The sequence below is a fragment of the Pleurodeles waltl genome, chromosome 1_2 (assembly GCF_031143425.1).
Source record: "Pleurodeles waltl isolate 20211129_DDA chromosome 1_2, aPleWal1.hap1.20221129, whole genome shotgun sequence".
Taxonomy (NCBI): Eukaryota; Metazoa; Chordata; class Amphibia; order Caudata; family Salamandridae; genus Pleurodeles; species Pleurodeles waltl.
This window is the reverse complement of record NC_090437.1, coordinates 479,983,246-480,010,597: the sequence shown is the minus strand read 5'-3', so window position 1 is coordinate 480,010,597 and position 27,352 is coordinate 479,983,246.

Genomic DNA, 27,352 nt, shown 5'->3' with positions numbered 1-27,352 from the left:
GCATAGTCCTTCCAGGTGTGAGTGACCACTCCCCCCTCCACTCTAGCTCAGATGGTTCATTAGGATATGCAGTCTACACCCCAGCTCCCTTTGTGTCACTTTCTAGAGGAGAGGTGTAAACAGCCCAACTGTCAAACTGACCCAGATGGGGAATCCACAAACACGCAGAGTCACAGAATGGTTTAAGCAAGAAAATGCCTACTTTCTAAAAGTGGCATTTTCAAACTCACAACCCAAAAACCAACTTCACTAAAAGATGTATTTTTAAATTGTGAGTTCAGAGACCCTAAACTCCATTTTTCTAGAGCTTCTCTCAAAGGGAATCTGCGCTTTAAAGTGATTTAAAGCCAGTCCCCAAGTAAACCTATGAGAGAGATAGGCCTTGCAACAATGAAACCTGAATTTGGTAGTATTTCACTGTTAGATGTAAAGCACACTAGTACATGTCCTACCTTTTAAATACACTGCACCCTGTCCATTGGGCTACCTAGGGCCTACCTTAGGGGTGCCTTACATATACAAAATGGAAGGTTTGGGCCTTTAGAACTGCACACAAAGACATTGCAGTGGCAGGTCTGAGCCATGTTTACAGTGCTACTACTTTGGGTGGCACAACCAGTGCTGCAGGCCCACTGGTAGCATTTGATTTACAGGCCCTAGGCACCTCTAGTGCACTGTACTAGGGACTTACCAGTAAATCAAATATGCCAATCATGGATAACCCAATCACGCATACAATTTACATAGGGAGCACTTCAACTTTATCACTGATAAGCAGTGGTAAAGTGCAGAGATAAAAAAACAGCAAAAACAGAGTCCAGAATACCATAAAAACAGGAAGTCAGAAGGCAAAAGGACAGGGGGACATGGCAAAAAGCTGCCAGGTCTAACATTCAGTGAGGTACCAACAGAATACTTGTCTGAATATAGTAAGTACCAGCATTACCCTGACCCCAACTCAGTGCCTCATTGCATAGGCACAGCGATTGTCTGCAGCAAACTGTCCAGAAACAGGGATTACTGACCTTCTCATGCATAATGAGTTTCCAGCACACACTGCTTCAAACAAAGTGAGTACAAGCAGCAACCTCTCCGAATCTCCGTGTGCCACCCTGTACAGTAACAATGGTCTTCTGCAGCAACTCACCACACATTGTGAGTGCCACAGAGACATGCCCAGGCGCAGTGAGTAAAAACAGAAGCACACTGCTCCAAAAGTTTATGCCAGCAACACCATGCACAGCGAGGACCAACAACAGCATGCATCTTCAAACACAGTGAGTATTGGCAGAGCTGAGCACATACTCAGTATTTGGCTCTGGCCTGACACAGTGATTACTAACAGAATACTAAGGACACAAATCATAAAAGAAGTGTATGTGTTAATGCGTCCCTTTCTAGTTAATTTATTCACTCTGGGACTCGTTTTAGGCCAATTAATCTTTTGACCCTGATTGAAGACACCTTAGAACGAGACAACTAATCAACATGTCAATCAATAAGTCAATAACGTTATCAATAAGACACGAAAACCACCATGACCTTTCAGTCATGAATAACCACACTGGTTTAGTATGATTTTATGATGTTTTATTCCCTATTGATTACAATTCTACTAATAAGTTTATTAGTCTCAAAACCATAAACACATCAGCATTGTCATAATATGGCAACTCGAATAAGATTTCAGCAAGGCAAAGATCACAAACATTACAACATAGCACGATGTCAACTTGAATTAACCTTAGCAGCGTATCATTAGTGCATTATTCAACAAAGCACTGATTCAGTCATTTGTCTATTTGCGTCCGTTTTAGTGAACTCCTTAACTAACCTAGAATTAGCATTGGCATGTTGGGCTTCATGCAAAACAATTTAGTAACACCAATTTGGAAAAACATCTAACTACGGTCTCTGTCAAAAGAAGCAGTTGGTACCTAGAAAGGAAAGGCAAACAGACAATTAAAATTTCATCATCATATAGTTACCCTCAGTAATGGGTCAGCCTACAGAGTCTGTCTTCGTCCTCAGGACATCAGTTGATTCACCATCAGCCAGGGAATTCAGCAAGACTGGTAAGAAGGGACACTTCCCTCATAAGGAGGAAAAGTATATAACGGGCAAGATAAGGGTGAGGATGGTTTGCAGAACCAAACAGCAAAGTCTCTAGGCAGAGTGACAAAGTGTCTGGGTCATAACAAAAGTTCGCAATGGCATCTCCTAATAACACCTTGTGTCAAAGGTTTTTAGACCTTTTCTGTTGTACAGTCCCCTAATTTCTGATTGGATAGAGTTGGCACCCCATATCTTCCTCCAACGGGTTTCCAGTGTTTCTATCAATTTTTGTCACCCCATAACAGTTCTCACATAGTTTATTGGTTCTTGTGATTGACGTCTCCAGCGGGAAGAATGTCCAGTATGATTTCATACTCTCATGGTCCTCTCGCATCCTCAGTCAGTAGGTACATTGTCTGTACCGGTTTAGGCGACCTTGTACCTGTAACTAGTCTACAGTGTTGCATTCAGCCAAAATGTTTCTCTGAGCAAGTCAAATTTCATGGGAACAGGTATACTACGGTTACACTCATCTTCTAGCTTTGGAAAAGTACGAGTACATGTCCTTCAACAAGTCAGCACACTGTACGTTAGAAAAACACATTTAATATAAAACCGGGCAGCTAGGCCTCGACTAATGCTAACTAAAGCCTAATGATTTATTAGCAAAACTTTAACATATACCTTTAATATTAGTGCAAAATCATACATTAACATATCACTTTTCTCATTATTATTCAGTTTCATTAATCCCCGTATATATTGGGGGCCACTCCCCGTGGGCACATTTCAAACGCACATTTAGCAAATGCACATTAATACATTTTCTATGCAGTATTATTATGCATTAGTTCATAAACATTTCATGTTAATTCTTGAGTATAAAAGCTACGCTCCCTCAGTCCCTCGTCTGATGACACTTGTCATCACACAAAACCTTTCCCTTCACAACCTTTCACTTCCTTAGACCATGCATTTCAATTTCTTCCCCCCTTTGTGATTTTTCCCAAAATTCTTTGAACATTTTCTCCTTTTTCTTTTCTTCTTTTCTTTTAATACACTTTGCCAATTTTCTTTCCATTCTTTTGCTAATTTTGCATGATTACCATAGTCTGAATAAACAAGTTAGAACAATCAATATACCCCCTATTATTTTTGCAGGTATCCCATTCCAAACACTACAGAACCAATTCCCTACTTTAGTAATTCCTTTTCCAACCCTTTCCCAAACTCCAGGTTCCTTCAGCTCCTTCAAATCTGTACTGTCTCTTGCTAGGTTAGTAAGCATACCTCTAATCTTATTACTATTATCTGGAATAAATGCACAACAGTGGCGCTCATTAAGCATCTTACAGACTCCGCCACTCTTTGCTAAAAGAATGTCTAAAGCAAGCCGGTTTTGAAGAGTCATAGCCCTCTCTGTACCAAGTTCAGTATCCATCAGGAGTACAGCCCCTCTGAAGTTTGTCAGCATGCTATCCACAATAGTAGACAACTTCTGAATCTTTATGGAGTTTAAGATAACCCCCACTGAAGGAATTATGGCTCCAAATATATCACCTACGACAGCAGCTGCTGTCTCTCTCTTTTGTCTAGCATGATGTAATTCAGACATTCTAGGAAGTTGCTTAAAGTCATCAATTTGATAGATCTTTGGGAAAACTATTCCCAAATAACATGTCCCATACCATCTATGTAATAGATCCCTGGGATTGCTGGATCCTGTCCATTTAACATGAACGTCCACTTACTCTGAAACAAAAACACATGCCTGCATTCACTCGTTCCCACAAATAAAGTGTCATGATCAGATTTTGGCCTATATATACAAAGCCTTCCTATGTGTGATGCATCTATAGCTAACTTGCCCTGTGTCTTTATTGCACTATAAGCATAATCATTTGCAAACGTTTGTTTTTCTAATCCCTTTTCTAGTCTTTCCTTCAATGCTTTTCATCTATCATCAGTGTGATCTAAGAAGTTTTTCTCTACAGGCGTTAGTAAACAGGTTAGGTTATTGCGGTGCGCATAAGCTGTTCCGAATGTCAGTGTCAGCTCAAAGAAACCCCTAACTATTTTTATGTTATGTTCCTTAGCTAATTTATTTAGAAACTCAATTTCAGGCACAAAGGAAAACACTACATCCAGATTAGAGTAGAGGTATTGAAAATGTTCTTGATCATAGAATCTCATTAATAGCAAACTACAACTTATCCCATATGTAAGTGGCAGACTATGGTAAGTAACCCCTTCTTGTACTGACGAAGGAATCTTTGTGCACACATAGCAATTCTTCGCATCGATTGTGTCAACATACTCAATCAGCAAGCGATAGAAGACATTAGTAGACAGTTCCCTTTTTGAATTAGTTCCCTCATGCAAGTACTTCGTATCCTGCTCAAACCTCTCCCATGGTGTTAGTGTAGAAGTCTCAGGAGTTGAAGCATTGTTAATCGCACTCTTATCCACCAATGGCATTCCCACAATCACACATATAATTATTATTGCACATGCAATACCCAAAATAACACCTAACCAACCACACATCCTACCCCTATTATCATTATTTCTAGTGGTGCTCATGAGCTCTAAAGAATCAGAGAGCAGAATAGGATAAAGCAAACAATCAACTTGAGGATGATACAAAAGCTCTTTTTTATTTTTTATTTTTCTCTCTTCTCTCTCTGTGCAAAGTCTCTCTCTCTTAGCAAGTATTTACAGTGTTTCACTCACTCCCAGGAACCTTTGTCAAATCAGGTTAGCATCTTGTCATTTTCGGTTTTTCAGTGTCAATTCAGGTTATCAGTGTCACATCTGGTAATTTATCAGTCTCTTTTCTCAGGTTTTTCTCGCTTTTTCTATTTCAACTTAACACAGTCTCTTTTTATGGATGAATTCAGGTGCCGTAGTATTGACCTGGAATTTCTCAATCAAAACAGAATGCCAAGAATTCTTGTTGCCATTCAGCTGATGTTGCATACGCCCATTCAGGACCTGTGTACCTCCTGTTTGCAACTCTCTTTCTTTTCAGTTTGCGATCACCCTGTAACTCTCCTTCACTGAGGTCTTCTTTCCTGGTTGTGTCAACTTTTTCCTCTATTGTTTCATTAGGGATCACTTTCTCCTTTGCAGCTTGTGGCTCTGACCAGTTATCTCCTTTAAGTGTTTTCTTTCCACTCGGCCTTTCAGGATGTTGAACAGTGCCCTCCTCTTGTACTATGATGCTTTCTCTTGATGGACCTGCAAGCAGCTCAGGAGGAGTCGGAACACTTTGACCTTCTTCCACCTCACCTCCTTCGCCTTCAGGGTCAGTTATGGGCTCAACTTCAAACCCATTTCCATCTGCTTCTGGGAGAACCTCTCTCTGTGTCAGTTTCCCTGCTGTCTCGGCTGAGATAGGCTCACTGTCACTCCTCTGGATCTCGTTTACTGTTTGAGTGACTAAGTCGTCCTCAGCGGGCCCTCCTTCAGTCTCACTTTCCCTTTGATTACTCTCCGGCCCTGAGACTTCCTTATCTGCAGCTGTTGTTTTGGACAATTCAAGTTCCTCATCAGTTGGACACATCACCTTCTTGGTGTGACTGGCATGGATCCAATTTGGAAGACCTGCACATTTCACAGCAGTAGTAGTTGTCAGTATTACTTGATATGGCTCCTTCCAACGTGGCTCCAAACACGACTTCCTCACGTTTTTCTTGACAACAACCCAGTCACCAGCTTTCAGGGTGTGACCTGGATCACTTACCGGTGGCAGTGTGGTAGCCTCCACCATGTGAGAAAAAGAGCGGACCACGTCAGCCAGACCCTTGCAGTAGTCCAACATATCATCCATGATATTCACAAGAACATTTGCATGCACTGCAGGCAATTTCATAGCTCGGCCCATAAGAATCTCATGAGGAGACAGTCCTGTTTTCTTGTTGGGTGTGTTTCGCATTGACATCAGCACTAAGGGCAATGCATCTGGCCATTTCAAATTGGTAGCTGCGCACATTTTTGCCATTCTTGACTTCAAGGTACCATTCATCTGCTCCACTAGTCCTGATGCTTCAGGGCGATAGCTACAATGCAACTTCTGTTCAATGTTTGATGCAGCACACAAGAGCTTAATCACCTCATTGTCGAAGTGTCTTCCCCTATCTGATTCTAAAGAGATCAGAAACCCGAAACGTGGTATTAATTCCCTAAGCAGCAGCTTCGCTACTGTGAGACTGTCATTTCTACGTGTAGGGTAAGCTTCAATCCAGTGACTGAAAATACACACAATCACCAACACGTACCTCAGACCTCCACACACAGACATCTCAATGAAATCCATCTGCATTCTGCTAAATGGACCTCCTGCTCTCCCAATGTGGCTCAAATTCACCACAGTCCCTTTTCCCGCATTCATCTGCTGACAGATGATGCACCTGTGACAGGTGACTTCTGCAGCTTGTCTGAATTTTGGATTGAACCAACCAACTTTGAATAACCTGATCATGGTGTCTCTCCCAACATGTGCTTGACCATGGTAAAACCTCGCAAATTGTGACATAAGACTGTTTGGCAAAACCATTTCCCCTCCTCTAAAACCCATAAATCATCAGATCTCTGTACGCATTGCATTCTCAGCCAAGAGTGTTTCTCTTCCTTGCTGGCACGTCCCTGTAATGATTTAAACTCATCTAGTGTGTCAACCACCCTTAATGCATACCCTGAGCATGTTTCATTTTCAGTTTCAGGTAACAATTCCCATTGGTCTTGAAATGATATACAGTTCAATGCACAAAATCTTGCGACTTGATCTGCATATCCATTTCCCATTTACTCAAAGTCTTGTGAATTAACATGAGCATTGCATTTCACCACGACAATTTCAAGAGGTAACTGAATCGCGTGCAACAAATCCTTAATTTTCTCACCATTTTTCACGGGTGAACCAGAAGAGGTTAGGAAACCCCTCTGTGACCACAACTGGCCGAAATCATGTACAATTCCAAATCCATATCTGCTGTCAGTATAGATGGTGACTTTCAAGTTTTCAGCTGCGTGGCATGCCCTAGTAAGAGCAATTATTTCAGCCACTTGAGCGGAGTACACTCTTTTGAGCCAGGAAGCTTCTAAGATACCAGTGATTGTAAACACAGCATATCCAGCTCTCAAAACTCCTACTGCGTCTCTCAGGCATGAACCATCAACAAAGATAATGTAATCATTTTCTTCTAATTGGGTATCTTTAATGTCAGGTCTCGGTTTGGTGCACAGATCTGTTGCCTCAAGACAATCATGTTCTACCTCCTCATCATCATCTTTGTCTGCATTTTCAATAGGAATCAAAGTTGCCGGGTTCAGCACTGTACAACTTTTCATGGATACATTTGGTGACCCCAGTATAATTGTTTCTTACTTAGTTAAGAGTGCATTCGTCATATGCTGAGTCTTTGTTCGGGGCAACAGGATTTCAACTGAATGTGGGACCATCACTGTTAAGGGATGTCCCATTACTATACCTTCACACTGAGTGAGGCTTTGACCAACTGTTGCAACTGCACGTAAACAACCCGGTAAGGCTGCTGCAACTGGGTCCAAAGTAGCTGAAAAATCTGCTAATGGGCGGTTTGCACCTCCACAGACCTGTGTCAGGACAGACAAAGAACAAGCATCACATTCATGACAAAATAGTACAAAAGGCTTTGTATAATCAGGTATACCTAAAGTTGGTGCCCTGCACATGCTTTCTCTCAGTTCCATGAATGCTTTCATCTCTTTCTCGGACATGGTTATTGCACCCGGGCCATCCTGAACCTCTTTGACAGTCAACCTCACCAAAGGTTTAGAGATAATCGAGAAGTTGGGAATCCACTGACGACAGTAGCCCACCATTCCCAAAAACATCCTAACGTCTCTCTTGGTTGTCAGAGGATTAATTTGCAATATGGCTGTCACCCTCTCTTTGGATATTTTCCTCGACCCTTTTTCAATCAAGTGACCTAAGTACTTCACCTCTTTCTGACAGTATTACAGCTTCTTTGGGGACACTTTATGTCCATTCTTTCCCAAATGATTCAGTACCTGCAGTCATCTTTTGTTCTGGACACAATCAACAAATCATCAATGTACTGTAGTAGGGTCGAACTAAAAGGCAGTTCTAATGATTCAAAGTCTTTCTTCGGTATCTGATTGAAGATGGAAGGTGATTCAGAAAACCCTTGAGGAATCTGACACCAACTGTAAAACTTGTCCAGGAATTTGAATCTAAAGAGAAATTGGCTATCCTCATGAAGAGGCACCGAAAAGAATGCTTGAGACAGGTCCACAACTGTGAACCATTCTGCATCACACGAAACCTGAAACACTGCTGGATTTGGCACTATGGGGCAACATTTCACCACAATTTCATTTATTTTCCTCAAGTCTTGAACAATTTGAACCTTCCCACTAGGCTTTTTCAGACCCATTATTGGTGAATTACACGGGCTGCTCATCACTTCCTTTAGACCCCCTTGCTTTATAAAGTCTGCAATTATCTGCATCACCTGTATAACAACATCTTGTGCCATGTGGTACTGCGGTACCTGTGGAAACACTGCATTTGGCTTTACCTCTACTTTGACCAGTTCTACTCCTTTTATTAGACCCACTTCTTTTCCTGTCAGGTCCCACACCTTTTCTGTCACTGTTCCCTGTAATTGAGCTGGTAAGTCAGTCAATGTGAACATCAGGAATAAGGTTATCAAAGGGTACTCCTCATTTGCAGTGTCTGACTCTGAGATCTGACCATCATCCCCTTCATCATCACTGTTTGTTTGCACCTCAATCCCTTCACTGGAACAGGTAATCTAACACCTCGTTTTACACAGTATATCTCTTCCTAGTAAGGATACGGGACTTGAATCACAGACTACAAATCTATGTAAACCCTGGAAGGTACCAATCTCAACTTGGACTGGATCTGTAATCGGATTTGTCAGGAACTGATTTGCTACTCCTACCACCCTTATGGTACGTCCTGAAAGTGGCAATTTTGGAACCTCTGCACTTTTGACTGTAGAGCATGTAGCTCCTGTATCAACTAGGAACAAAACCTTATGACCCATCACCTTTCCCTCTACATAAGGTCCCCTCTGGTCTACTTCTAGGGAAGCTGCAAGCCTGCACTCCTCACTATCTGAACAATCATCCGACCATTCATCGTTTATTCCATCCTCACCACGCAATGGGAACTGTTGTACTGTGTTATTTTGATTCATTGTTTGACCTGTGACCTGTTGAGGAAGCATCACCTGTTGCTGTCCCATTGGAGCAATTGGTATCTGCATTTGCTGTCTAGGTACCATGGGAACCTGCTGTTGTACCTGCTGCATCTGAGCTGGTTGAACACATGGCATTTGCATTTGTTGCATGGGTTGGAGACCCAGAATCTGCACCATGTTATTCTGCAAGTTCGAATTTTGACCCCTCACCTTTGGACCCCTCACATTTTGAAAGGGACCGACATCATTGCTTTGTTGAATAGCACCATCCTGCACCACCATTGGGCACTCCCGTTTCCAGTGCCCCACGCCCCCGCACGCGTGACATGGTGACATCTTTTTCATCCCTTGCACATCATTTTGAACCACAACAGTATTCATATCTGGACCACAGTTCACAAAACCTCCTTGACCTCGTCCTCTTGGTTGTGCCTGAAACATTCCATTTCCCTGCGGTTGCTGCTGTACCATCTGCTGTATTCCATTTCCCTGCATCCCTGCTTGCGCTGCCTTAATTTGCATCACCATCACTTTCTCCTTCAACTTTCTCTGCTTCAATTCAATCTCGTCACTACAGTATTTCGCATACTGCAAAACCTCATCAATCGGCTTTGCTTGCCAACAGATCAAATGATTCTTAATCATCTGGCTAATCTCTGGTCTCAGTCCTTCAACAAACCTGAACACAAGGTGATTCATGTCTTTCGGTTCTATGACCTCAGTAGCACTATAGTGTTTGAATGCCTTCAACAACCTCTCATAGTAAGCATGTATCGACTCCTTGCCCTCCTGTGATGTTCGATCAATTTTCTGCCAATCAGTCACCTTTGGCGACACTTTCTGCTTCAAAGAATCAATCACTTTATGATAATACCTCATCACTTCAGAAGACAGTGCTCCAGTAATCTTGTCCCTTGCCGGTTCCTCTGTCGGCCAATCCACACCCCTCTTGCACTCAAGTCATAAGTCAGCTGGAACTATGATCTCAAACAGCGTGTTCAAGTCTTCCCAGAGACATTATGGCATATGGTGGCGGGCGATCATGTAGCAACTGATTAAGAAACTCTTCATCGTCTGAATCATCTGCATCTGCCCAAGACCTCTGAGTCTCTTTTGGTTTACTAGACCCTTTGTCTGTCTTACAAGTGGCCTTCTTTCCCTGTATCTCATCTTCTTGAGTTATTGCCGGAAACATTTTAAGTCCGTCAACTATTCCCCTTCTCCACATCTTGGTCTCACTATCCCATTTAGACCCCGCTAAAGTCTTTTCTGCTCTTTTCATTCTCCTCATAAATTTCTGCTGCCTATGTTGTATGGCCATTAAATCCCAGACTGATAATGCCTCAAACTGAGCTGGTCTTGGGGGCAGTTTTGCTCACTTAACACCCTTCACAAATTTTCCAAAATCCTTGTATTAAACGTTCTGTACTCTGGAAACGCCAAACATCCCTCCTTCTCTGTCAGTTTGCACCACTGCTTTAACCAAAGACATGGTGCGACTCCCTTCTCCTCCATTACGATATAAGCCGGAGTATCCTCTGGCGGAGTAGGCTCCCCCACACTCGCTGTAATGTATGTATCTCCCCTCAAAGCACACTTTACAGCCTTGAAAAACTTAATTTTTGCGTCTTTTATTTTATTTATAATCTAATCAGGAAGTGACTTTAATTCCCAGAACACTCTTCGCCTACCTTCTCAACCAATTGCCTCTCACGGACGGCTGCCAATCCGCGTGCAACCCCTCTCGACAACTGACCTATCCCAGCGCGGCACCAATGACGTCACATAAACTAATGCAATCTATTGCGAGCACCTTTAACAAAACCCCAAATTTGCCGGTTTACTACAGGAAGGGATACACAAAAGCTTCAGAACATTACAGAGACTTCATTTGAAGCCTCGGCCACTACTCTCTCCTTCTCAGCCCCCGCACTCGCAAGCAGAATTCGACCCGCAAATCCTACTCTCGACTTGTCAATGGTTCGTTCTAGTGCACTTTAGAACTTGCCAAATCTCCATTGAAAGTTTCAATCACACAATTTGACTCAAACTCGACTTGTCAACCACGCCCAATTGACCTATAAAACTGCACAAATTACAACATAAACCAAGTGTCTCCTACACTTGTCAATATACTCCGGAGTCTTAGACCACGCCGGGTCCGTACATCACCAACAACCACGTGGACAATTGTTTAGCACAAAGCGCCACACTCACAAGAAGTTCGCCGACTTCCCTACTCTCATACTGCGGAGTACGCCCACTCCTACTAAAGCAACATTACCTGGCCTAAATTCACACAAACCTCACAAATCACCTGCAATATGCATAAGCTGAGCAAGCACAGATTCTATACCGCACATACTAGAACGCTGAGAACATACCCAACTCACTTAGGCAAGCTCTGAGATTCTGGGAAAGTCATGGGGAATTTAGAGACACATTAAACCTCCAATTAGCATTTTTTCGAAAAACACTTTTAAACAATGGTCCCTCGTCCTAGGGCCCCAAAGGGCCTAAACCGTCGCTCTGCTACCAGAACTGTTAACGCGTCCCTTTCTAGTTAATTAATTCACTCTGGAACTCGTTTTAGGCCAATTAATCTTTTGACCCTGATTGAAGACACCTTAGAACGAGACAACTAATCAACATGTCAAACAATAAGTCAATAACGTTATCAATAAGACACGAAAACCACTATGACCTTTCAGTCACGAATAACCACACCAGTTTAGTACGATTTTATGATGTTTTATTCCCTATTGACTACAATTCTACTAGTAAGTTTATTAGTCTCAAAACCATAAAACACATCAACATTGTCATAATATGGCAACTCAAATAAGATTTCAGCAAAGCAAAGATCACAAACATTAGAACATAGCACGATGTCAACATGAATTAACCTTAGCAGAGTATCATTAGTGCATTATTCAACAAAGCACTGATTCAGTCATTTGTCTATTTGCGTCCGTTTTAGTGAACTCCTTAACTAACCTAGAATTAGCATTGGCATGTTGGGCTTCATGCAAAACAATTTAGTAACACCAATTTGGAAAAACATATAACTATGGTCTCTTTCAAAAGAAGCAGTTGGTACCTAGAAAGGAAAGGCAAACAGACAATTACAATTTCATCATCATATAGTTACCCTCTGTAATGAGTCAGCCTACAGAGCCTGTCTTCGTCCTCAGGACATCAGTTGATTCGCCATCAGCCAGGGAATTCAGCAAGACGGGTAAGAAGGGACTCTTCCCTCATAAGGAGGAAAAGTATATAAAGGGCAAGATAAGGGCAAGGATGGTTTGCAGAACCAAACAGCAAAGTCTCTAGGCAGAGTGACAAAGTGACTGGGTCATAACAAAAGTTCGCAGTGGCATCTCCTAATGGCTCCTCGTGTCAAAGGTTTTTATCCCTTTTCTGTTGTACAGTCCCCTAATTTCTGATTGGATAGAGTTGGCACCCTATATCTTCCTCCAATGGGTTTCCAGTGTTACTATCAATTTTTGTCACCCCATAACAGCTCTCACGTAGTTTATTGGTTCTTGTGATTGACGTCTCCAGCGGGTAGAATGTCTGGTATGATTTCATACTCTTGTGGTCCTCTCGTATCCTCAGTCAGTAGGTCCATTGTCTGTACCGGTTTAGGTGACCTTGTACCTGTAACTAGTCAACAGTGTTGCATTCAGCAAAAATGTTTTTCTGAGCAAGTCGAATTTCATGGGAACGGATATACTACGGTTACACTCATCTTCTAGCTTTGGAAAAGTACGAGTACATGTCCTTCAACAAGTCAGCACACTGCACGTTAGAAAAACACATTTAATATAAAACCGGGCAGCTAGGCCTCGACTCATGCTAACTAAAGCCTAATGATTTATTAGCAAAACTTTAACATATACATTTAATATTAGTGCAAAATCATACAATAACATATCACTTTTCTCATTATTAGTCAGTTTCATTAATCCCCATATATATTAGTGGCCACTCCCCGTGGGCACATTTCAAACGCACATTTAGCAAAGGCACATTAATACATTTTCTATGCAGTATTATTATGCATTAGTTCATAAACATTTCATGTTAATTTTTTTGTATAAAAGCTACGCTTCCTCAGAGGTATTGGTCAAGTTAGGCAGGGTGCAAGTGACATCATGGCATGTGACATCACGGCGTGTGACATCGCATGTGGCATCAAAGGAAGTGGCTTCACAACCCATTAAATTCACAAGAAGTGACTACAAGAAGTTACATCAGATCTTAAGACCTCATACTTATGTTTAGTAGCTCTATCATGACTACATTTGATCTAATTACAATATTTAGAAGATGAGATTTTGCGTTGGGGTTGTGCCAAAAAAGTGACGAAAAATCTGGGCTTCAACTTATACACTTATTTTTTTTAACTCTAACACAAAGGAACTGGCAACAAAAAGAAATGTGGCAGTAAATCTGTTCTGCCTAATTGGCAGCAAAGTCTGCATTTTAAAATAACTTATGGGATTAAGGCACCTGCTGAAGAGATCTTTGTATGCCCAGTACATCTCAGGGAATAATAATAATGGTAAGATAATTCAAGAGGTTTGCTGGAGAGAGATGTGTCTTGTCTAGTCCCAGTTTTAAATCAAAGTAGCACAGAGGGTTAATATGTCTCATGGAAAGCACATCATGTAACCATCATATGACAGATTTTTATTTTAAATATTTTTTATTTTATAGGTAAGTGGGTTACTGCTTTTAACACAGAGATCATTTTGTTACTTGCAGTTTATAAATTGTAATCATTCAAATATAGCACAGTGACCTATGAAGGACATGTGTGTTCGACACCTTGTAACCTCACTGTTGTATGTAACACATCCTGTGTAAAGATTTACACACTAATATGATTTATCGTCAATGTATAATGTGTACATGTAATATAAAGCACTCTGACACCCTGCATTGGGATGAGTAGCACTATAAAAGAAATATAACAAAGTAGTGTTTTTTAAATTGTTATTAGTATAAATTTGTGTAAAAACTAATACAGACCAACAGATCTGACATTATTACAATGCATGCATATCTCTTATTTACAGGGACTAAACAAAATCAATAGCATGTCTCTCTCAACTGCTTGTGAAGTAATAACAATCTGTGTGCCTTCGTTTCCCTTCCATTGCATTTGCATCTGGGTGTGAGGCTCCAGATAGCTCCCAGCCTGGATACTCCAACAGAAGAATGCCTGATGGCCCCTTCAATTTGGCTTTTGATATGGGTCCAGCTGGAATCTGATAAGCCCCCTTGCCGCTGCATGTTGCTGCTTGGAACTAAAACAGACAACACGCGGGTGCTGCAGAATATGTCCTGGTGTCTGAAAAGTACAGCAGGACGAGGTCAGCACATTTCAGTGGGGCCCAACTTCTTAGCAGAGTAGATGGCATCTATCCAGTGAAAAGAGTGGGTAGACGCCATCTACCCCAGTGAATCCCCTACTTCAGCCCTGGGTTTACTGTTGCAGACACAAAAAGGGTTCCAGCACGGACCTGTCCAGGCGCAATGAGTATTGGGAACCAAGTTTGAGTCCTGGCATCGGCTCAACTTTCTGTGATTTATCCCACTTAATCACTTAATTTCCACAAGCCTAAATAATGAATCTGACCTTATATAAAGTTACTAGTGCTTATATAAAGTATTCCAGTGCCCACGGGCCGAGTTCTCAATACATAAAACTGCAAAACAAATCCCTCTGCTACAGCACGTCAAGCACCTAAATGTCCAGACACTGTGAGTGCCAGTTACATTGTGATCTAACAACAGTGAATACCACAACGCCCGGCTTCATGTCATCCAAGGCTCACCGATACCAGCAGCACTCAAATGAGGCCCTGGAGTAGGGCATGGTGCAGTGACACTCACAGGACAAGGGTGTCATGCTATAATAACGTGTTGGGATCAAAACAAGCTCACACTTAGTGCTGCATATCAGGGTGGTTGCATGTGTATTGTTGAACAGTTGATGTGGTCTGGCTGTGTAAGATGTTACAATAACAACAGGTTTTAATGAAGTGGGTTCTTTTTTCAAAGTGTACTTTGTGGCTGTCCAATTTGTTTATCTGTGCTTATCATAGTTTATTGTGTGTTTCAGTCTTGATGTGTGCATGTTTATGACTGTATCTGGGTAGGGTTTGTTGTGCTAGTGCACACATGCCCTTGCAAGTACTTGTGCTATGTCTTTTTGTTTGTTTTTCAGTTCAAAGTATGTTGTGATCTTGAATGTGTGTATCTATATCCGTGTTTATGTTTGATGGGCTGCACTTGTCTCTGTGGGTAATATTCTGTGCTGTACTTTGTGTGCATCTGTGTGACTGAATTCTGTATTTGAAAACTGGTGTTTCCCCATGCTGCCATTGAGTTGGTATGTAGGACGTGTGTGTTTATGTTTCTGTGTTGGTTAGTATATGTGTTATTTGTGATTTGCACTTCTAAGTGGAGTGGCAGTTTTCTGGCGTATTTCCTGATTATGGTATGGTTGTGGTAGTTCGTTAGGCTCTTTCATTTATATTTGTGCTTGCATCAAGTGTTTGTGTAAATTAGCTGTGTTTGTGTTTTTCATCTGCCTGGTGGCAGAGTGTGTGTGTGTGAAGGAGATTTGTGTGTGTTTCTTTTTTCTGTGAAGTATGATTGGAATCCATTCCATCCATTTGTATGTGTGGAGGCATGTGTGTGTATAACAAAAAGAGGAATTTATGTGACTTTGATCTGCTTGTCTGTTTTGATATGTTTGGTGTATGTTTTAATACAATTTTTTATATGTGGTTATTTCTGTGAGGTGCTTTATGTATCTGATCTTGTTGAGTGTCCATGTTTTGGTTTCAGTAGTGTATTTTATTTAATGTGATTGTTTCTGTGAGGTGAATTTGTGTCTGATTTTTTTGAGTGTCCTTGTTTTGGTTTCAACTGTGCATTTTGGACTGTGGTGTGTGTGTATGTTAGAAATGGGGACTCTAGATGGCAGTGGTTTGCACCCTGTCCAAGTAGTGAACCTCACTCCAGTCAGGGTAAGGGAGTCACACAGCTAGGAGAACCGTTGCTCACCCCATGGTAGTTTGAAACGAGCAGTCAGGATTATCTCAGAGGCAATGTGCAAAGTAGAACAGTGAAAACACCACAGAAATACTCCGCACCAGTTTAGAAAAATAACCAATATTTATCTGAGTAAAACAAGACCAAAATTACAAAAATCCAACATACACAAGTAAAGATGCAAAATTTTAAAGATTAAGGGGGTCATTCTGACCCGGGCGGGCGGCGTCCGCCGCCCGCCTGGCGGGAACCGCCAAATGGCCGCTCCGCGGTCAGAAGACCGCGGAGGCCATTCTGACTTTCCCGCTGGGCCGGCGGGCTCCCGCCAAGGGAGCGCCCGCCGGCCCAGCGGGAAAGGCCCTGCAACATAGAAGCCGGCTCCGAATGGAGCCGGCGGTGTTGCAGGGGTGCGACGGGTGCAGTTGCACCCGTCGCGATTTTCACTGTCTGCTATGCAGACAGTGAAAATCCTGCTGGGGTCCTGTTAGGGGGCCCCTGCACTGCCCATGCCAGCATGGGCAGTGCAGGGGCCCCCAGGGGCCCCACAACACCCGTTCCCGCCATCCTGTTTCTGGCGGTGAAAACCGCCAGAAACAGGCTGGCGGGAAGGGGGTCGGAATCCCCATGGCGGCGCTGCTTGCAGTGCCGCCATGGAGGATTCTCCCAGCCGGGGGTAATACGGCGGGAAACCGCCGGACCCGGCTGGGCGACCGCAGCTGTATGCCAAGTGAAGCACCGCCAGCCTGTTGGCGGTGCTTCCGGCGACATCCACCCTGGCGGTCATAGACCGCCAGGGTTGGAATGAGGGCCTAAATCTTAGTATGGCCATTAGAAACACAATAGCTCCAACTGAGGCTATCATGGCTTCTTGACAGAGTCATTCCCAACAGTCCGACGCCACTTGTGATGGAGATTGCGGGCCAGTTATGGAGTTGCATGGACCCCAGGTACAGTACCTTTGAAAACGAGGAGGAGACAAAGACGTTGCACGGAGTGGGGGAGGTGAGGTGTCGCTGAAGCCGGTGCGGTGTTGGTTCTTTACTTCTACCAGGGAGGTGAGGCGCCCATTCCTTACTGCTACGCAGGGGAGGTGAGGCGTTGCTTCCTCATAGTTGTAGGGGAGGTGATGCGACATCGGTAGTGAGACGTCCATTCCTTACGACCAGGCGGAGTCGATGAATCCAGCAGGTCAAGATACATGCTATTGACTTTGCAGTGTTGTGAGCACACCACGGGGCCACAAGTGCAGTGGCAGAGCCGGGTGTCACGGGCATCGGAGACACAGCACTCAATCCTTATGCTGTGGAAAGACTTTTGAAGTGCTGAGATGACGCCGTTACACTCAGCGGGGACCACGGCTCCGGTGCAGGCAGTGTCGCAGTGTCAAAAAGTAGCTCCAGTTTCAAAATCGCTCTGGAGTCGATGTACTTGGTTTCTTCTTGGTTGCACCAGAACTCACTCCCAAGGGCCCAGGGATTGGATTTGGCACTACTTGGCAAGTTAGGACTCTCAGCAGACAAAGTCTTTGATGTCCCTGAGACTTTTTAACAGGAGGTAAGGTCAGTCCAAGACCTTGGAGAACCTTTGGAAGCAGCATGTAGAAAGCAAAGTCCAGTCCTTTCACTACCAGGACAGAAGAAGCACAGAAATACTCTGCACCAGTTTAGAAAAATAACCAATATTTATCTGAGTAAAACAAGACCAAAATGACCAAAATCCAACATACACAGGTAAAGATGCAAAATTTTAAAGATTAAATCTTAGTATGGCCATTAGAAACACAATAGCTCCAACTGAGGCTATCATGGCTTCTTGACAGAGTCATTCCCAACAGTCCGATGCCACTTGTGATGGAGATTGCGGGCCAGTTACGGAGTTGCATGGACCCCAGGTACAGTACCTTTGAAAACGAGGAGGAGACAAAGACGTTGCACGGAGTGGGGGAGGTGAGGTGTCGCTGAAGCCGGTGCGTGTTGGTTCTTTACTTCTACCAGGGAGGTGAGGCGCCCATTCCTTACTGCTACGCAGGGGAGGTGAGGCGTTGCTTCCTCATAGTTGTAGGGGAGGTGATGCAACATCGGTAGTGAGACGTCCATTCCTTACGACCCGGCGGAGTTGATGAATCCAACAGGTCAAGATACATGGGCCCTCATTCTGACCCTGGCGGTCGGTGATAAAGCGGCGGCCAAGCCGCCAACAGGCCGGCGGTCTAAAATATGCAATTCTGACCCTGGCGGGAACCGCCAACACAGCCCGCCAACTTAACACTCCGACCGCCACAGCGGTACAAACAAACAGCGCGGCGGTTCCCGCCAACAGCCCGGCGGCAGACAAAGTACCGCCCACCCTATTACGACCCACCAATCTGCCACCTTTTCCGGGGCGGGAGCACCGCCGATAAGAACACGGCGGAAACAGACTACGAACGGGAAAACGCTCACCTCTACGCACTCCACGCGAGATTCCGGCAGTATGGAGCCAGAGTTGCAGGTCATCCCCGCACTCCTATTCCTGCTCATATACCAGGAGCACGCCCGGCGGCGCGGAAGACATCGGTGAGTACGGCACCTACGACACAGGGGAGGGAAAAGATTACCGGCACACAAACACCCACCCACACCCACTACAACACACACATCAATGCATTCCCACAGATCACTGTCACAACCCACAAACCACCCCCCTCCGAAATAATGCAAAGACCAAAAGAAGAGATCATAAACGGGCAGATATATTGAAATATGTACACCAGTAATCCCAATTAATAAATAAACTATGTACAAAATATATACAGCTACTAAATGTAGTCCAACCACTGTCCGTGGATCACAGGGGTCCTGTGCAAAGGGGCAAGGCCCAGTCCCACGACAAGAACTCCACGGAGAGAACACTGCAGGGGCATCAGAAAGAAAATAGGACAGGCACCTCAGGGGGAAGGGAAGGGGGGGCACCTCAGCCACTTGAGTACACGACGCCAGATCCACGAGGGGACTCCATGACCACTGGCCCATCCTGGGGAGAGCAAAGCCACAGTCCAAACAGTCCATACAGTGGGTGGCCTGCCCACTGGGCCATCCTGGGGAGAGCAAAGCCACAGTCCATACAGTCCATACAGTGGGTGGCCTGCCCACTGGGCCATCCTGGGGAGAGCAAAGCCACAGTCCATACAGTCCATACAGTGGGTGGCCTGCCCACTGGGCCATCCTGGGGAGAGCAAAGCCACAGTCCATACAGTCCATACAGTGGGTGGCCTGCCCACTGGGCCATCCTGGGGAGAGCAAAGCCACAGTCCATACAGTCCATACAGTGGGTGGCCTGCCCACTGGGCCATCCTGGGGAGAGCAAAGCCACAGTCCATACAGTCCATACAGTGGGTGGCCTGCCCACTGGGCCATCCTGGGGAGAGCAAAGCCACAGTCCATACAGTCCATACAGTGGGTGGCCTGCCCACTGGGCCATCCTGGGGAGAGCAAAGCCATAGTCCATACAGTCCATAACAGACCCCACTGCCACTGGAGGAGGCAAGTTGGCCAGAGGACATCCTGCAGCCCTGCCCGAGATAGATCCTGCCCTGCCACGTCTGCCAAAGGGCCAGCGGTTCTTGCCCTGAAGGGCCCAGTTCAGCGGTTCTTGAGACGGCGGGGCCCAGTTCAGCGGTTCTTGAGACGGCGGGGCCCAGTTCAGCGGTTCTTGAGACGGCGGGGCCCAGTTCAGCGGTTCTTGAGACGGCGGGGCCCAGTTCAGCGGTTCTTGAGACGGCGGGGCCCAGTTCAGCGGTTCTTGAGACGGCGGGGCCCAGTTCAGCGGTTCTTGAGACGGCGGGGCCCAGTTCAGCGGTTCTTGAGACGGCGGGGCCCAGTTCAGCGGTCCTTGCCTTGAAGGGCCCAGTTCAGCGGTTCTTGAGACGGCGGGGCCCAGTTCAGCGGTTCTTGAGACGGCGGGGCCCAGTTCAGCGGTCCTTGCCTTGAAGGGCCCAGTTCAGCAGTTCTTGAGACGGCGGGGCCCAGTTCAGCGGTTCTTGAGACGGCGGGGCCCAGTTCAGCGGTCCTTGCCTTGAAGGGCCCAGTTCAGCGGTTCTTGAGACGGCGGGGCCCAGTTCAGCGGTTCTTGAGACGGCGGGGCCCAGTTCAGCGCTTCTTGCCTTGAAGGGCCCAGTTCAGCGGTTCTTGAGACGGCGGGGCCCAGTTCAGCGGTTCTTGAGACGGCGGGGCCCAGTTCAGCGGTCCTTGCCTTGAAGGGCCCAGTTCAGCGGTTCTTGAGACGGCGGGGCCCAGTTCAGCGGTTCTTGAGACGGCGGGGCCCAGTTCAGCGGTCCTTGCCTTGAAGGGCCCAGTTCAGCGGTTCTTGAGACGGCGGACGGTCTATGGCCAACTGCTAATTGCCTGGTGGTGCCCTCCTGGGCAGCGGGGATGGTGCTCCTTCACTGCCCACCTGGGCTGTGGGTGGTGGGGCCCTCCTGGCCAGCTGGGCTGGGTCCTCCCTGGGCAGCGGCTATGGGGGTGGTGGGCTCTCCCGGGGCAGCTGTGCCGGTTCCTCCCGGGGCAGCGGCTATGGGGGTTGTGGGCTCCTCCTGGGCAGCAGGCCTGCTGCCTGACCTCTCCAACTTGCTGCCCTTGCCCTCCTTAGTCGTCGGCCTGTGGCCCTTTCCTCCCTTTGGAGCTGTGGCTGGTGACTGTCTCTGGGTGGTGTCCGGGGGGGATGTAGAAGGCGGGCTCCTGCGGCGACCCTTCCGCCTTCTGCTCCTCTTCCCAGGGGGTGGGCTGGCTGTCCCCTTGCTGCTGGGCGAAGATCCAGACATGCGGGCTGGCGGGCTCCAATACCACTGCACCCTTGTCAAGGGGGCTGCAGGGCTGGTGGTGGCTGAGGTGCTCTTCTTACCCCGACGAGAAGGAGGGGGGGGCTCAGGGTCAGGAAAGAAGTTAGTAGTGGCGAGGAAGAGCTTCTTGGGACAATGGAGAGTGGTAGGTACAGTGGGAATGGGAGTGGAGGGAGAGGATGTGGTTGTAGGTGAGTCACGTTTGCTGTCTTTGGGTGCAGGTGCAGGAGGGATAGGCTGTCGTGAGGTGGATGGCTGTTGGGTGGGTGGGTGGCTGCGTTTGTGTGGTGTGGAAGAGGGGGTGACAGACACAGTGGGAGAGGACACAGGGGACGTGTAAATGGCAGTGGGGGTGGTGACTGCACGTGTGCGGACTGGAGTGGAGGGTGTGCTGGTGATGGAAACACTGGCTGATGGTGAGGTGAATGGAGGTGTGAGTGTAGACGTCACAGGGAGGGAGGAGGGAGACGAGGAGGTGGGGGTCACAGAGGTGGTAGTGACTGTTGGCATGTCTGCATCGGAATGTTGCGTGTGTGAATGTCTGCGTGATCTGTGGTGCTTATGTTTGGATGAGCTTCTCTTGGGTGTTGAGGTGTGTGCAGGCTGGTCTGATGGTGTGGGTGGGACAGGCAGAGGAACAGGAGACTGGGAGGAGGGAGTTAGTAGAGGCAGGCAGGAGACAGGGACAATGGCTGCCGTCAGTGCTGAGGCCAGAGCCTGGAACGATTGCTGATGGGCAGCCTGACCCGAATGAATGCCCTCCAGGTACGCATTGCTGCGATGAACCTCCCTCTCCACCCCCTGGATGGCATTCAAAAGGGTAGTCTGCCCAACAATGAGCGTTCGGAGGAGGTCAATGACCTCCTCACTGAGGGCAGCGGGGGTAACAGGGGCAGGGCCTGAGGTGCCTGGGGCGAAGGAGATGCCCGGCTTCCTGGCAGAGCGGGCACGGGGCGAACGCGGAGGGGCTGCTGGGAGGGCGGAGATGGTGCGCTGGGTGGCGGCTGTACCTGTAATGGCGGGGGGCACGGATGGTGCCACCCCCGCAAGGGAGCTCCCTTCCGAGGACGTGTCCGTGTCGCTGCAGGGTCCAGTCGTCCCCGTCGTGGAGCTCCCCTCGCCCTCCGTCTCACTGGTCCAGTCTGACTCTGTGGCATGGCCCTCCTGGGCCATGTGAGATGCAGCTCCCTCCTGCCCCGATGCCACTTCTCCTCCGCCTGATGATGCTGATGCACACAAGCACAGAAAGACAAACAAAAAGGGGGGGGGAGAGAGAAATAAAGGCATATTGAGTACATGGATCTCCGGTACAGTTAGCGGACATGACAGACACAGATGCCCCCTGCACTAAGTTGCGCACTTGGGGTACGCTACGCATTCCGTGGAACATGGCCTACACGCCTAGAGTTGACAACTGCACCCATGGATGACACGGCCCAGGGATGGCTGTACTGACAAACTACTGAGGGTGGTGGCTGGGGACACAGGGGCTTACGGGGGTGCCCAGCCTACAGATATCGCCCTGGCCTAGGGGACCCCCAGCCCTCCTCCCCCACCCAGACACCTCCACTGCGCGACAACAGAGTAGATAATGCTTGTACTCACCCCCTTGTGTCTGCTGTGCTGCCCTCACGCGCCCATCCAATTCAGGGTAGGCCACCGCCAGGATCCGGAACATCAGGGGGCTCAGTTGACGGCAGGCACCCCGCCTACGTTGGGAGGCCATCCCCAGCAGAGACTCGGCGGTCTTCTTGGTCCCGCGGCGGATGTCCTCCCACCTCTTGCGGCAGTGGGTGCCCCGTCGATGGTGGACCCCCAGGGCCCGGACTTCCTTGGCGATGGCACGCCAAATCCCGATCTTCTCATGGGCGCGGACCTATGTGACACGTAAAGGGAGGGAGAAATACCACGTTCAAGTTTCTCAGCATTTTCCTTTCCAGTGGCCCAACGCCCGGGCCATGCCCAACATGCCCCCCATCCCCGCCAGGCCCCCCGCCATGCCCAACATGCCCCCCATCCCCGCCAGGCCCCCCGCCATGCCCAACATGCCCCCCATCCCCGCCAGGCCCCCCGCCATGCCCCCCGCCATGCCCAACATGCCCCCCATCCCCGCCAGGCCCCCCGCCATGCCCAACATGCCCCCCATCCCCGCCAGGCCCCCGCCATGCCCCCGCCATGCCCAACATGCCCCCCATCCCCGCCAGGCCCCCCGCCATGCCCCCCGCCATGCCCAACATGCCCCCCATCCCCGCCATGCCCCCCGCCATGCCCAACATGCCCCCCATCCCCGCCAGGCCCCCCGCCATGCCCCCCGCCATGCCCAACATGCCCCCCATCCCCGCCAGGCCCCCCGCCAGGCCCCCCGCCATGCCCAACATGCCCCCCATCCCCGCCAGGCCCCCCGCCATGCCCCCCGCCATGCCCAACATGCCCCCCATCCCCGCCAGGCCCCCCGCCATGCCCAACATGCCCCCCATCCCCGCCAGGCCCCCCGCCATGCCCCCCGCCATGCCCAACATGCCCCCCATCCCCGCCAGGCCCCCCGCCAGCCCCAACATGCCTCCCATCCCCGCCAGGCCCCCCGCCAGGCCCCCCGCCAGCCCCAACATGCCCCCCATCCCCGCCAGGCCCCCAAGCCAGCCAGTGGCCCCAAATCCATATTGAATTAAACTCACTTGTTGGTCTGGAGGACCGTAGAGTAGCGCATACTGGGGGAGGACCCCATCCACAAGTTTCTCCAACTCCTCTCCAGTGAAGGCAGGGGCCCTTTCCCCAGTCGCAGCAGCCATTGTCCCTTCCAGACCGAGGTCACAGCAACACTTGCAGTATAGGTCCTCTCCTGTGAAAGTTCAAGTCGCAAGTGGATAAGTAGATAGAAAATGGCGGTCACGTCCGTGGCGGTGCGTACCGCGGCGGTGCGTCCCGCCACCGCCGGCGCCCTTCGCCATTGGCTCCTGAAACCCATAGGCTTCAATGTTAACCAATGCGGCTTCGCGCCGCGGTCTTCGCCACGCCAGCGCATTGACCTCACATCCCATTGTCACACTTCACAGGTCAGGCAGCCGCCATTTCCAGGGCCCACATGGCTCAATTTCAACTGCGTCACACAGGCCTAGGCCTTGCATAGCCACTCAGACACGCCATTCACTGCATAGAGAATCGTATACTGTGCTAGCTGTGAGTACGTACCTGTGGGTTGCTTGACTGTGTGCTCCATGTTGTCCTTCCTAGGCACCGTCCGCTGGGTTGGGCGAGGAGACGGATGAATCCTCCCGTGTACCGACCGCTGGTGGACCTGTCGACAATGGAAGAACGCCACATTATCCTGACCTACCGTCTTAACCGTGCCACTATCCATGAACTGTGTGCCCAGCTGGAGCCCGACCTGATGTCCCCCATCCGCCAACCCACAGGGATTCCCCCTCTGGTGCAGGTCATGTCAGTACTACATTTCTTGGCAAGTGGGTCATTTCAGACAACCGTGGGAATTGCTTCCGGAATGTCTCAGCCCATGTTTTCGAAGGTGTTATCCAGAGTGTTGTCTGCCCTGATGAAATCCGTGAGGAACTACATCATTTTCCCTGAGGTGGGCGAATTGGCTACAGTGAAGGGTGATTTCTACGCCCTTGGACATATTCCCAACGTAATTGGTGCCATTGATGGGACCCATGTGGCTTTGGTTCCCCCAAGAGACAGGGAGCAGGTGTACAGGAACAGAAAAAATTACCATTCAATGAACATCCAGGTGGTGTGTTTGGCTGACCAGTACATCTCGCATGTAAATGCCAAATTCCCAGGGTCAGTGCATGACGCCTACATCCTCAGGAATAGCAGCATCCCTTACGTGATGGAACAGCTACAGAGACACCGTGTATGGCTAGTGGGGGACTCTGGGTACCCCAACCTGTCGTGGCTACTGACCCCAGTAAGGAATCCCCGGACCAGGGCAGAGGAACGGTACAATGAGGCCCATGGGCGTACTAGGAGGGTGATCGAACGCACCTTTGGCCTCCTAAAGGCCAGGTTTAGGTGCCTGCATATGACCGGTGGATCCCTAATGTACTCACCTAAGAAGGTGTGTCACATCATCGTGGCCTGCTGCATGCTTCACAACCTGGCTTTGCGCCGCCAGGTGCCTTTCCTGCAGGAGGATGGTCGAGACGGTGGTGTTGTGGCAGCGGTGGAACCTGAGGAGAGTGACGAGGAGGAAGACGACGGGGCTGAAACAGACAACAGGGACAGAATCATTGAACAGTACTTCCAATAGGACACAGGTAACATTTCAAAGATAATTTAGTAAATGTTAACTACTCTGCAGCATCTCTGCTGCCTGTCTATTTGCCCCAGTGTATGATGACTGAGTTTTGGCTTTTCCCTCCCTATTTCAGATCTGGGGTCCCCACTACGAGTCCTGTGCTTCGTTTCCCCATGGACTACAGCTTTGTGGCAGCTGTTTGTTGACTTCACCGTGTACAAGGACATATTTGCACTGTCATGTCAATTACAATCTATTGAAATCACAGCCAGACTCCTGATATTTTGGTGCAAAATAGGTGTTTATTGAAGTGCTCAAAATGGGATGGGTGGTTTCAAGTGGGTGGAGGCTATGGTGAAGGAATGTCCATGGCAGAGTCCAGAGTAACAGTCACACAGGTGCATTGTCCAGAGGCCTGTGGAGAGATGGAGCATGGGCAGTTCAAGGATGGACAGGGTGACAATGTGGGACAGTGGGATGACATCAGGTGGTATCCTTTGCTGGCGGGGGTCTTGACATCCTACTCTGTCTTCTTGCGAGATCTCAGGGCCCTCTTGCGGGGTGGTTCTTCTCCTGCAGGAGGTGGGGGTCTGGTGGGCTGCTGCTGTGCGGGGGCCTCCTGTCCACTAGCGCCGGCGGAGGTGGATGGCTGTTCTTGGTCCAGGCTAGTGGCAGGGGCCCTTGGGTGTTGTTCAGTGTCCGCCCTGCTGTTTACGAGGTCCTGCAGCAGCCCTACCATGGTAACCAGGGTGGTGTTGATGGCTCTGATGTCCTCCCTGTACCCCCGATAGTGTTCCTCCTGCAGCACCTGGATCTCCTGGAACCGGGCCAGTACCGTCGCCATCGTCTCCTGGGAGCGGTTGTATGCTCCCATGATGGTGGTGAGGACCTCGTGGAGAGTGGGTTCCCTGGGCCTCTCCTCCCCCCCCTGTCGCACAGCTGCCCGCCGAGTTGCCCTGTTTCCCTGGGCCTCTGCCCCCTGGCCGGTGTGCCCACTACCACTGCCCCCAGGTCCCTGTTGTTGTTGGGGTGGTGGGTTATCCTGGGTGCCCTGTAGTGGTAGACACACCGCAGATTGACGCGCCCTGGAGACAGAGGCATGGGCCCGCTGGGTGGGAGCTGTGCTGGTGTTCCCAGAGGGGTTTGGGTCTGTAGTGGCCTGGGCCTGTGTGAGGGGAACCGACTGTCCAGAGGTCCCCGATGGTCCGGGCTGGTCATCGGTGTCCAGGTCGACAGAGCTGCTGTCATCGCTGACGACCTCTTGGGTGGGGGGTGTGGATAATTCTGGCCCCTCCGCCGCGGTGTGTTGACGGTCGGGTCCTGCAGGGGTATAGAGGTATGGTTATAGTTTAAATGTGTGGCATATGGGTGTATCTGTGGGTTCTCGTGTCCCCAAGTGCTGGCATTTGTGTGTGGGGGCTTTGGTGAGGGTGGCTTGTGGGGGGGATGTGTATATGCATTGGGCATGCTTTGGTGATGGGTGTCCATGCTTAGTGGACGCATGCAGGCCTAGGTTTTGGGATGTGTGGGTTGTGATGGTGAGACATTGGCGGGGAATAGGTGTGCTGGGGGTGGGGGTGAGGATGGTGGTGGGGGTGAGGATGGTGGTGGGGGTGAGGGTGGGGGTGAGGATGGGGGTGGGGGTGAGGGTGGGGTTCGAGGATGGGGGTGAGGGTTGGGGTCTGATTTGGCATGCAGGTGGGGGGGAAGCAGTATTGAAGCTTCAACTTACCAGTATCCATTCCTCCGCCGACTCCTGCGAGGCCGTCAGGATGCAGGATGTTCAAGACTTCCTCCTCCCATGATGTGAATTGTGGGGGTTGAGGTGGGGGTCCTCCGCCAGTCTTCTGCACGGCGATGTTGTGCCTGGATACCATGGAACGCACCTTCCCCCGTAGGTCGTTCCATCGCTTCCTGATG